This window comes from Macaca nemestrina, chromosome 8 (assembly GCF_043159975.1).
Source record: "Macaca nemestrina isolate mMacNem1 chromosome 8, mMacNem.hap1, whole genome shotgun sequence".
In the NCBI taxonomy this organism is placed as follows: domain Eukaryota; kingdom Metazoa; phylum Chordata; class Mammalia; order Primates; family Cercopithecidae; genus Macaca; species Macaca nemestrina.
The window spans coordinates 131,090,102-131,102,884 of record NC_092132.1 but is presented as its reverse complement, the minus strand read 5'-3'; the positions used below and the strand labels follow the sequence as shown (position 1 = coordinate 131,102,884).

Here is a 12,783-nt window from a genome sequence, read left to right as displayed (position 1 = left end):
GGGAGTGCTGAGATTTGGCCTAGGCATAGATGCTGAGGTCAGGAGGGGTTTGGGTAGTTGGAAATAAGATGAGTGTACTGGGTGAAAGATGGCGGGAGTCCTGGGCTGGAGGGAGTACAGAACCAGTTTTTCTGAGATGACTCATCAAAAGTGGCCAGGGAGGCACCTTCTGAGCTGAGTCCCCAAGTGACATCCTACCTATGCCCTTCCTGCTTAGCTTGTCGCGTGCCTCACGTGAGGCTTATCACAGCAGACCTCGCCCTTGGCTCCATATACCTTTTGCATCTCCAGAAGCTGCCAGGCCAAGTTCTCATCCAAGCAATGCAACCTGGGCCAACAGTCAATTCTTCAGGCCTGTGCTTGTCCTATGAGAGCCAAACCCAGAGAACCCAGTGATGGCAGGGGCCGCTGGTACAGAGACCATGGCCACATTTTCAGCTTGTCTGGAAATTTCTGGCTCCATAAGGTGGTCAGGTAGGAGTGCTGGTCTGAAGTTCATTAAGAGCCCGTGATCTGGAACTTTGTGGCCCATCACAGCATTGGATCCTGTCCAGAAGCCTAAGGAGCAATAGCAGCAGGCACCAAGTGTCACATCACTGAAGCTGGCCGGGCTTGGCTGCTACAATGCCAGCTGGTTCTGGGTCACCAGGGACCATTCATCAAAGTAATGTCATCCACAGGGTAGTGGCATATAGAGAGAGACCTGCAGGTCCTTGCATTTACTGAGGGGACAGACCTTGTCAGCTACCTGTGAAGCTGATCAGTTTCACTGGTGCTGATCACATGCCTCTTCTGGGCCTCTTTTTAAAGAATGATTCTAATATTCTCACTGCGTCTCCAGACTGCATTGGCCTCCACTACCAGTGACAGGATGTCTCCATCCTCTTTAGCATGACACAAACTAGCTTCAACCTGCTACCCTGAGCTCCAGCCATGCTGACCTGTGCGCAAGGCGTTCCAACTGCTTTTACACCTCCCTGCCTTTGGACTTGCCATTTCCTGTTCTAGAATATCACATATCCACTTCATGAACACCTACTCTTTAAGAATCTACTCAAGTGTGTGTATAAAACATCCTAAGGAATCTGCCAAAAACTATTAAAACTGGTAAATGAGTTCAGTAAGGTTATGGGATAACAATATTAATATACAAAAATTAACTATATTTCTACATACAATGAAAAATTCAAAATGAAATAAAGCAATCCCATTTACAATAGCATCAAAAATAATAAAATACTTGGGAGTAAGTTTAACAAAAGAAGTGTAAACTTTATACTCTGAAAACTACAAAACATTGTTAAAAGAAATTAAAGAAGATCTAAATAAATGGAAAACATCCCATGTTCATGGATTAGAAGACTTAAATGGTTAAGATGAGAATACTCCTCAAATTGATCTACAAATTCAACACAATTTCTATCAGAATCCCAGCTGACTTCTTTGTAGAAACTGGCAAGCTGATTGATTCTAAAATTCCCATGGAAGTGCAAGAGACCCAGAATAGCCAAAACAATTCTGAAAAGGAGAACAAAGTAAGAGGACTCATACTTCCTGTTTTCAAAACTTACTACAAAAGTCAAGGCAGTGTGGTACTGGGATAAGGAGAGACATATAGATCAATGGAATAAAACTGAGAGTCCAGAAATAAACTCATATATATATCTACGGTCAATTGGTTTGTACAAGGTCCCAAGATCATTCAATAGGGAAAGAATAGTCTTCAAAAAACAGTGCTGGAACAACTGCATAGCCACATGCAAAAGAATGAAGTTGGAGCCCAACCTCACAGCATTTACAAAAATAACTGAAAATGGATCAAAGACCTAAATGTAAAAGCTAAAACCGTAAAACTCTTAGAATAAAACATAGAGTAAGTCTTCATGGATTTGGCAGTGATTTCTTTTTTTTTTTTTTTTGAGACGGAGTCTCGCTCTGTCACCCAGGCTGGAGTGCAGTGGCGTGATCTCGACTCACTGTAAGCTCCGCCTCCCGGGTTCACACCATTCTCCTGCCTCAGCCTCCCGAGTAGCTGGGACTACAGGCGCCCGCCACCATGCCCGGCTAGTTTTTTTTGTATTTTAGTAAAGACGGGGTTTCACCGTGTTAGCCAGGATGGTCTCGATCTCCTGACCTTGTGATCCACCCACCTCGGCCTCCCAAAGTGCTGGGATTACAGGCGTGAGCTACCACGCCCGGCCTGGTAGTGATTTCTTAAGACATTACACCAAAAGCACAAGAAACAAAAGGAAAATACATGTAAATTAAACTTTATCAAAATAAAAAAAGCTTCTGCACATCAAACAGAAAATGTTTTGAAGATGCTTTAGGAACCAGGGCAGCAGTGGTGATGGTGATAAAAAAGGGTGATGACCAAATAGTTATCGCACTTATTCTACTATTTTGTCATTGTCTATTTGCATGTCTGTTTCTCTCTTAAGCTGGTGATCCCTCTAGAGGGTAAGCATCTGTAGCTTATACGCTTCTGGATCCCCTGTGCTCAACACAGAACAGACGTCGAATAAATGTGATTTGAACTGGAAAGAAAAAAGACACTGTCAAGAAAGGGAAAAGATAACCCACAGAATGGGAGAAAATATTTATAAATCATATATCTGCAATGGTCTAGAATTCAGAATATGTAAAAATCATTTATAATTTAACAATAAAAAGACAAGAAACCCAGGCCGGGCGCAGTGGCTTATGCCTGTAATCCCAGCATTTTGGGAGGCCAAGGTGGGTGGATCATCTGAGGTCAGGAGTTTGAGACCAGCCTGGCCAACATGGCAAAACCTCGTCTCTACTAAAGATACAAAAATTAGCCAGATGTGGTAGTATGTGCCTGTAGTCCCAGCTACTCAGGAGGCTGAGGCAGGAGAATCGCTTGAACCCAGGAGGTGGAGGTTGCAATGAGTCGAGATCGTGCCACTGCACTCTAGCCTGGGTGACAGATTGAGACTCTGTCTCAGGAAAAAAAAAGACAACCAACCCAAATAAAAATGGGCAAAAACTTAAATAGACACTTCCCCAAAGAAGATACACAAATGGCTTACAAGCACATAAAAAGATGTGCTACATCACTCGTCATTAAGCAAACACAAAGTACCATGACACACCACTTCTTACCCATAAAGGTGGCTGGAATTTTTTTCTAAGTGGAAAATAAAAAGTGTCGGCAAAGACGTGGAGAAATTAGAACCTTCGTATGTTGCTAGTGGTGTAAAATGCTACAGCCACTGTGAAAAACAATTTGGTGATTCCTCAAAAAGCTAAACGTAGAATTACTATATGACCCAGCAGCCCCTCTCCTAAGTACATACCCCCCAAAATTGAAACACATTGAAACAGGTGTTCAAACAAAACTTTCACATGAATGTTCATAGCAGTACTATTCATAATGCTCAAAAGGTGGAAACAATCCAAATGTCTGTCAACTATAAATGGATTAACAAAATAATAAAACTATTCCATTAACAAAAATGGAAAACAATAGAATATTATTCGGCCATAAAAAGTAATGAAATAACTGACACATGCTACAACATGGGTGAGGCTTAAAAACATTAGGGGAGCACTGTTGCTCACGCCTGTAATCCCAGCACTTTGGGAGGCCAGGGCGGGTGGATCACGAGGTCAAGAGATCGAGACCATCCTGACCAACATGGTGAAACCCCGTCTCTACTAAAAATACAAAAATTAGCTGGGCGTTGTGGCGCACGCCTGTTGTTCCAGCTACTCAGGAGGATGAGGCAGGAGAATTGCTTGAACCCAGGAGACGGAGGTTGCAGTGAGCTGAGATGGCGCCACTGCACTCCAGCCTGGTGACACAGCAAGACTCCGTCTCAAAACAAAAAAACAAACAAACCCCACATATTTACACAAATTATCCAAAATTGGCAATATAGAGACAGAAACTAGATTAGTGGCTGTTTAAGGCTGGGAGGATAGGCGGTGGTGGCTAACGGATACGGACTTCTCTTTATGTTGATGAAAACATTTTAAAGTTGACTGGGGTGATATTTGCACATACCTGTGAATATACTGAAATACATTGACTTGTACATTTTAATGGGTGAATTGGCTGATACGCAAATTATATTTCAATAAAGTCTTTTTTAAAAGAATCCACTTCGATGACACTTGAAAGTGTCATGCAGGCAGCATGGGGTTGGTTGCCAGGCATCAGAATATTACTCTTAAGACTTTATTATTATTATTTTATTATTTTTGGAGGCAGAGTCTCATTCTGTTGCCCAGGCTGCAGCACAGTAGCACGATCCTGGCTCACTGCAACCTCCACCTCAGCCTCCTGAGTAGCTGGGATTACAGACATGCACCACCACGACTGGCTAATTTTTGTACTTTTAGTAGAGATGGGGTTTCACCCTGTTGCCCAGGCTGGTCCTGAACTGCCGAGCTCAGGCAATCCCCCCACCTTGGCCTCCCAGTGTGCTAGGATTACAGGTGTGAGCCACCGTGCCCAGCCTTATTTCTAAATACACACATGAACTATCAGAGTCACTTATAAATCATTCTACTTAAGAAGAGAGAGAGAGCCAGGCACGGTGGCTCACGCCTGTAATCCCAGCACTTTGGGAGGCTGGGGCAGGTGGATTGCCTGAGGTCGGGAGTTTGGGGGTAGCCTGACCAACGTGGAGAAACCCCATCTCTACTGAAAATATAAAACTAGCTGGGTGTGGTGGCGCATGCCTGTAATCCCAGCTACTCGAGAGGCTGAGGCAAGAGAATTGCTTGAACCCGGGAGGCAGAGGCTGCGGTGAGCCAAGATCGGGCCACTGCACTCCAGCCTGGCAACAAGAGTGAAACTCCGTCTCAAAAAAAAAAAGACGAGAGAGAGAGAGATCAGACGGGAAGGGAAGGAGGAAGGAAGGAAATGAGGAGGGCAGACAGGATACAGCCAAAGAATGCCTAGACTCGTGCTTCAGCAGAAGCTGCCAGAAAGGCAGGAGTTCTCCAGGTGGATTTGAACCCTACAGTGGCCAAGGGGCAGCCTGGAATGATCCCTAGTGGTGATCCCCTAACACAGCTACAACTGCAAATCTCAACAGGCTGTACCCTCCATCCTTAGACGTTTTAAGGAAAGGAGCTACTTAAATCTCCTAACTAATCTGTGATTATAAACTGACTCTTTCAAATCACAGATTATAAACTGTGTTCTTTCAAATATCTCTTCCAAACCCCCTCATAGTAGAGAAAATCAACATCCAGTCCCAAGATCTCGAGGTGTAACTGAAGCAGCCATATTTGGGCACGAAAACGTGTTTGAAATCTCCTGCTTTGCCTTTAAATTCATGCACTCTTGCTAATGTTCCATTCTTGATGTAGTTGCAAGGGCACGTTCACTTTGTAAAAGTCCATCCATAACAGGCATTTGTACACCAATGTTCACAGCAGCATTATTCCCAGTCACCAAAAGGTGAAAACAACCCACATGTCCACCAGGGGAGGAGGAGATAAACAAATGTGGTCTATCCATACAGTGGGATATTATTCAGGCTCAAAAAGCAAGGACATTCTGACGCAGGTTACAACATGAAAAAACCCGGAAGCCATGCTAAGTAAAACGAGCCAGACACGAAAAGACAAATATCACATATTCCAATTACATTAAGTACCTAGAGTTCAGTCATATTCACGGAGACAGAAAGTAGAATGGGGGCTGCCAGGGATTGGTGGGAGGGGGCGATGGGAGTTAGTGTTCAATGGGCACAGAGTTTCTGTTTTGGAAGATGCAGAAGTACCAGAGATGGCTGACGGTGATGGTAGCACAGCAGTGTCAACATACTTAACGCCACTGCACTGTACACTTGAAAATAGTTAAGACGGTGAGTTTTATGTTATTTATATTTTACCACAATAAACACAAAAGCAACCCAAAAAGCCTATATGGGTATATACTTAGGATCAGTGTGATTTTACTGATATGCTATTCTTGGGGTGGGTGAAAGCATCTTTGGAAATATGCTTTTCCGGCCGGGTGTGGTGGCTCACGCCTGTCATCCCAGCACTTTGGGAGGCCGAGACGGGCGGATCACGAGGTCAGGAGATCGAGACCATCCTGGCTAACACGGTGAAACCCCGTCTCTACTAAAAATACAAAAAATTAGCCGGGCATGGTGGCGGGCGCCTGTGGTCCCAGCTACTCAAGAGGCTGAGGCAGGAGAATGGTGTGAACCCGGGAGGTGGAGCTTGCAGTGAGCCAAGATTGTGCCACTGCACTCCAGCTTGGGAGACAGAGCAAGACTCTGCCTCAAAAAAGAAAAAAAAATGCTTTTCCCTGGGTATCATGGTGGACGCCTGCAATCCCAGCTACTCGGGAGGCTGAGGCAGGAGAATCTCTTGAACCTGGAAGGTGGAGGTTGCAGTGAGCCGAGATCGCACCACTGCACTCCAGCCTGGGTGACAGAGTGAGACTCTGTGTCAAAAAAAAAAAAAAGAAAAAGAAAAGAAATGTGCTTTTCTCAATTTTATATTTGTAATTGTTTTAGAAAGATATTTAGAAAAGTATCTTTTTCACTACATTTTTGAGTCATGCAGGCACCCTGAAGAGCTGTACTGTGTTTACCTTGGTACCCCAATGGTATATCAGGACAAGACTGGGGGCACAAGAAGTTCATGGATCCAAGTTCCAGAAAGATATTATACAGAAACTGCAAATCAAGTTGTTCACAAGTCATTACCATAAGTTACCTTGTCATAAGTGTATGTTTTATAGGCAAGCGGCATCATTTTTGTAGAAGATATCCTCGGCACTTTGCTGGCAACACATCAAGGAGGATATGTCTGTTGCCACAGGACATCCAGAGGGCCAGCTGTGTCTGCCTGTCTGACATGGATTGTAGGAATGAAAAAACTAAAAAGAAAACATCGCTCTTTGCTTGGAAGACTATAATTAAATATAATACTTAAGGTATCCCAAGTGAATGGATCAAAAGCCCTGGACAAGAAGAACCTACTAATTGTGTTCCTAACCACACCGTCAGCATCTGCTTAGTTCTTGTTCTCATCTGCCACACAGGCTACTTGTCTGGTAATATTGTTACTGCCACAGGAAGTGCAAAAGATTTGTTAAAACTCTGGACAGAAATCTGAACTGAACAGTCCCCATCATCCTTTATCATCATCAATCAAGTGGCTATTCTTTCTTAGTTTGTTTTTTTTTTTTTTTTTTTTTTTGAGACAGAGTCTTGCTCTGTCGCCCGGGCTGGAGTGCAGTGGCCGGATCTCAGCTCACTGCAAGCTCCGCCTCCCGGGTTTACGCCATTCTCCTGCCTCAGCCTCCTGTGTAGCTGGGACTATAGGCGCCCGCCACCTCGCCCAGCTAGTTTTTTGTATTTTTTAGTAGAGACGGGGTTTCACCGTGTTAGCCAGGATGGTCTTGATCTCCTGACCTCGTGATCCACCCGTCTCGGCCTCCCAAAGTGCTGGGATTACAGGCTTGAGCCACCGCGCCCGGCCCTTAGTTTGTTTTTGAGACAGGGTCCCACTCTGTTGCCCAGACTGGAGTACACTACAGCCTTGACCTCCTCATCATCCTTCATCATCATCAATCAAGTGGCTATTCTTTCTTAGTTTGTTTTTGAGACAGGGTCCCACTCTGTTGCCCAGACTGGAGTACACTACAGCCTTGACCTCCTCATCATCCTTCATCATCATCAATCAAGTGGCTATTCTTTCTTAGTTTGTTTTTGAGACAGGGTCCCACTCTGCTGCCCAGACTGGAGTACACTACAACCTTGACCTCCTGGGCTAAAGCAATCTTCCTGCCTCAGCCTCCCGAGTAGCTGGGACTATACCACGCCTGGCTAATTTTTTTTTCTCTTTTTGTAGAGACGGGGTCTCCCTATGTTGCCAGCTATTCTGAAAAGGTGCCTAGAGACGTCCCTGACGCTGGTCACGGAAGAAGGGCTGCCAACACGCTCGGCTAAGATGTGTTCCCTGCTGAGCAAGTGCTGTGTTGAACAGCAGTGGGTGCATGTGTGGAATGGCTCAGGTGAGAGATTTCTGATGTCTTGCTTCAACTTACACAGGACTGAAGACTTAAGAGACTCAGCTGTGTGTTGCTCTGGCTGCATCTCTGTGAATGTCTGGTTGGCCCTTCCTTTTCTAGCCTGCAACTGCTATTCCCTGCTATTCTGTGAGCCTAGAGCAGGCCACTTCATCTGAGGCCTCATGGACCACCCAGGGTGTGAATGCCATGCAGACCGACCACAAAAGCCTTTCTCCAGGAGGAAATGGATGGTGACAGTAACAAGCTGCTCATTTAAAGCCAGGCAGCCCCTGGGAACAGGAAATCATATCTCCTTGCTGTGGTTTGAATACGTGTCCCTCCAAAAAAATTCATGTTGAAATTTAACCCCCAATGTGGCAGTTTTGAGAGGTGGGGCCTTTAAGAGGTGGTTGAGTCATGAGTGCTCTGCCCTCATAAACTGATGAATCCATTCATCAATTAATAGATGAATGGGTTATCAACAGAAGGGAATTGGTGGCTTTACAAGAGGAAGAGAGACTTGAGCTAGCATGTTACCATGCTCAGCCCCCTCAGAATGTGATGTCCTGCATCAACTTGGGATTATGCCAAGTCCCCACCAGCAAGAAGGCCCTCACCAGATACAGCTCCTGGACTTTGGACTTCTCAGTCTCCATAACTGTAAGAACTAAATTCCTTTTGTTTAATAAACTACCAAGTTTCAGGTATTCTGTTATAAGCAACAGAAAATGGACTAAAATACCTCCTAAGGCTCCCCAAACTTTAAAATGAAGGAAGCAGTCATGCTTGTGCAACTGCAGCTGCTGGTGTGGAATCACCTAGAAATTCTTCCTCCATGAAGACAGCCTATTAGCTAAGGAAAAAGAATCTATGACCGTCAGAAGGCAGGGTGGTTTAAGGTTAATGTCTTGCCACTTTGCAGTTCCTCCAGTTGAATGGAATTGGGTTGACCAGTTTCTCTGCCTCTAACTGGTTATTTTATGGAAGGTCGGTTCATTCCCTATTTCAAAGCAACAAGCATAACAGCAGAACATCTAGGAATCCTGTGAAAAGGGAATTCTTTTTCCCACATGACCTGCCAAGAAAGGAGAATTCCAACTCACGAGTCTTATTAACAAGGGGGAGAAATTTCTCCATCACTGCATTTCAAAAGCAAATAAACATAAGTAATGAAAATGCTAAAAGCAGAAGGCTCTGGTGTTGTATTAGTCTGTTCTCATGCTGCTAATAAAGACATACCTGAGACTGGGTACTTTGTAAAGGAAGGAGGTTTAATGGACTCACAATGCCACATGGCTGGGGAGGCCTCACAATCATGGCAGAGGACAAAGGAAGAGCAAAGGCACATCTTACACGGTGGCAGGCAAGAGAGCATGTGCAGGGGGACTCCTATTTATAAAACCATCATATCTCATGAGATTTACTCACTACCACAGGAACAACTGGGGAAAGATCTATCCCCATGATTCAATACCTTTCATCGGGTCCTTCCTACAACACATGGGAATTATGGCAGCTACAATTCAAGATGAGATTTGGGTGGGGACACAGCCAAGCCATATCAGGTGTTACATATCTTCATTGGTCAAATGCAGAATAAAGTTGTGCATAAACTAACGATTTCAATGGGAAGCCTACATACCCCCACTTCTCTGTCATAGGATTTGAGGGCTTCAGCATGAAGGTACCAGCTGTCAGAGTACTCAGGTGACGCTCAAAGAAGGGAGATTGTCCTCTACCAGATTTCTTTCTGGGGCCTTTGTTTCTTCCAGGAATCCCAGCAACAGTCAATTCACTCATCCTATTTTTATACCTTGGAGTCAAATAATGAGGAAGTATACTGCTCTCCAGTTCAGAAAGGGCAGCTCTGAGCTCTTACAGTTTTGCAATGAGCTAGGAAACAAACCCTGGCTTCCTGACTTCGCAGTTCATTTATCTCAAGCACCAAATGTCCAATTACTAAATATTTACACAGGGATTTCTGACAGCAGGTGTATAGGAAGTGATAAGTCCAGGATGAAGCCTGAGCCAAGAAGAACTCTTCAGAGAGCAGCTGAGAGTCCATGAGTAACCTGGAGAACCAGAACCACCAAAGCCCAGCCATGAGGAGGCTGGGGAGGCTGGGTTAGACCCTGGCTCCCTGGGTCACCAGCTGTGCCCTCTGGACAGCTTATCTGTTTACCCATTTCCTCAGCTGAGAAATGAATTTGAAAATACCCACCTAACTCTTTAGTGGGACCTTGTGAGAATCAAATGACATCGTGGACAGAAAAGTGCTTTGAAAGGAATAACATACAATAGGAATGTAACAAGTTACACAAATCAACAGAACTCAGATCGACTATAAAAAAAGACATTTTGGGGAAAATTGGGAAATGTTTAAATATAGACTGCTAGCTGGCATTAGATGATACCAAATAGTTTTTTTTTTTTTAGTTTTCTTAGGTCTAAAGATAACATCATAGTTATTTAATATCTTTAGAAATCACACTAAAATACGTAGCAACGAAATGACATGATGTATGGGATTTGCTTTAAACTACTTCAATGACAGAGAAAGGGACAGATGACATACATGTGGCAAAATCGCTGTTGAAACTCAGTAAGAAGCTTATGAGGCATCATTACACCCTTCTCTCTACCTTTCTGCATACTTGAAATTTTTTTCGAATAAAAAGTAAACAATGTAGTGTTTTCTGGGACTCAACACCTTCGCTGATGGTCATGTCCAGAGCACAGAAAATCTGTTTCCTTCACAAAGCCCTTCCACACTGGCCATCTAGAGGTCAAAGGACAAGGACTTGGGAAGAGGCCAGGAGAGGCCAGGCAAGGAGCCCAGTTGGAAAGAAAATAAATAGAAGCATCTTTGCAGAATCTCCTATCTGTGATGCTTAAAATGTCAGCCAATGTGTGATGTCAAGTACATGTTTCCTTTTCAGACCTGAGTTTCATACTCAATTTTGTCACTCAATGCCTAAGTGACCTTAGACTAAGTCACTTTCTAACACAAACTTACAGGGAAGCAAATGCACGTGCATGCACACACATATACATACACACACATGCATACATATGCACTCATACACAAGTGCACACACGCATGCAAACTCATACCTATGCAAACATGCACACAAACACCAATACACATACACACACATACAGGTGTGCACACACATGCATACAGGAATGCATATGCACACACATAAACATGCAAACATACACACAGGAATACACACGTGCGCGCGCACACACATGCAAACATGCACACAAACATGCACACAAATACGCATACAAGTGTGCACACAGGAACACATAAGCACACACATGCACATACACATACACACACCTGCACACACATATACACCCATGTGTGCACATAAACACGCACCAGTGCCCATATATACACAAACACACGTGTGGGCACACGCGCGCACACATACATGTGCGCACACATACATGTGCGCACACATACACGTGCACACATGCATACACAAACGTGCCAGCGCACACACACACACATATACACACACACACAGATTAGTGACTCAATTTTCTTGGGGAGAGCACTGCTAGCCACCAGGGACCCATGAGGCGCATGCATTTTGTCATGGGTCTGATGGCCATTCCAGGGCAGATGTTAGGGACCAGGAAGAGGAATGGGACAAAGGTGAGGAGAGAGATTAAAAATTTAGTCAAGTTAGGATGCAGTGAGTCAGTCACTTACCTGGGAGCTGCCCAGGGAAATGAACTCTTCCTCTTCCATCCTAAACCCCACCCCTGACCATTAAGTACACGATACACCATCAATAACTAATTCATTCCACCAAAGATGACAAATGGTGTTTTGGGGTTCCAGGACAGACAGGCTAGCGGTGGTGTAGGGGAGGGACCTGGAGTAAGAGGTACGGTTTCAGTCCCCACACTGACTAACCCAGTGGCCCTGAGTCTCATCGTTTTTCTTCCTCTGGGAGTAAAAAAAAAAAAAAAAAAAAAAAAAAGTACTGGTTTTGAGATCTCCGCAGTTTCAAGATCTTAGGGACGAAACTAACTTGGAGCATGTTTCTGTCATGCACATCTCCCCCCTCATCAGGGCTTGGAGTTTCCTAACCATAGTGAGTAGTTCAGCCCCCTCCCTCGCCGAGTTCTGCGGTGTTCTCTTCCTCTCACCCTAGCTCCGCCCCGCACTCCTGCAGTTTTTTGATGGGTCTTAGCCCGGGCACTTAGAGGAGGGAACCTCGCTTGTTTCTCCCAATCATCTCTATTCCAGCGCTGATTCCTGGGACACTTCAGGCAGGCAGCTATACCTGGAAGGCTTCCAGATCTGGGTTGGTGAGAAGCGACGCGGTGGGCAAAGCTCCTGCGTAAAAGTTGTAGGCGCTGGGGACCGCGGAACCAACGGCGCAAGATTAGGATCAGCTGTAGCCGTGGATTCGCTCGTGCCCGTTCTTTCCAACTCCAGGGCTTCTCGGTATGAGGCGGGAAAGGGTCCCTGGTCCCCGGAGAGCCAGGGAGACTTGGGAGTGCATACCTGGCGTGCCGAGCGCGCCTCTGCTCCCGCAGGACTCAGGGCGCTCCCGCGCTCCCAACAGCCTTTCGGGCAGGCTGGGGGTTGAACCGGGTTCAGGCAGTGGGCGCTACAGCTCCCGGGCGCAGCCCCCGTGTTCCCGCCCCTACTCCGTCCCAGCCCAGCACGCTCTACATCCCCAAAACCACAGCCCCGAGGACACCCACTGTCCCACGCCCCGTCGCCCCGCGTGCCCAACTCCTCAAAG

General features: G+C 45.3%; 1 protein-coding gene across 1 annotated transcript in view; it reads right to left on the bottom strand.

Moving 5' to 3' along the window:
* The window catches only part of LOC105482063 (lysyl oxidase like 2), a 99,146-nt gene that overhangs the window by 85,871 nt on the left and 492 nt on the right, over nt 1–12,783 (bottom strand). The gene's annotated exons all lie outside the window — the stretch shown is intronic.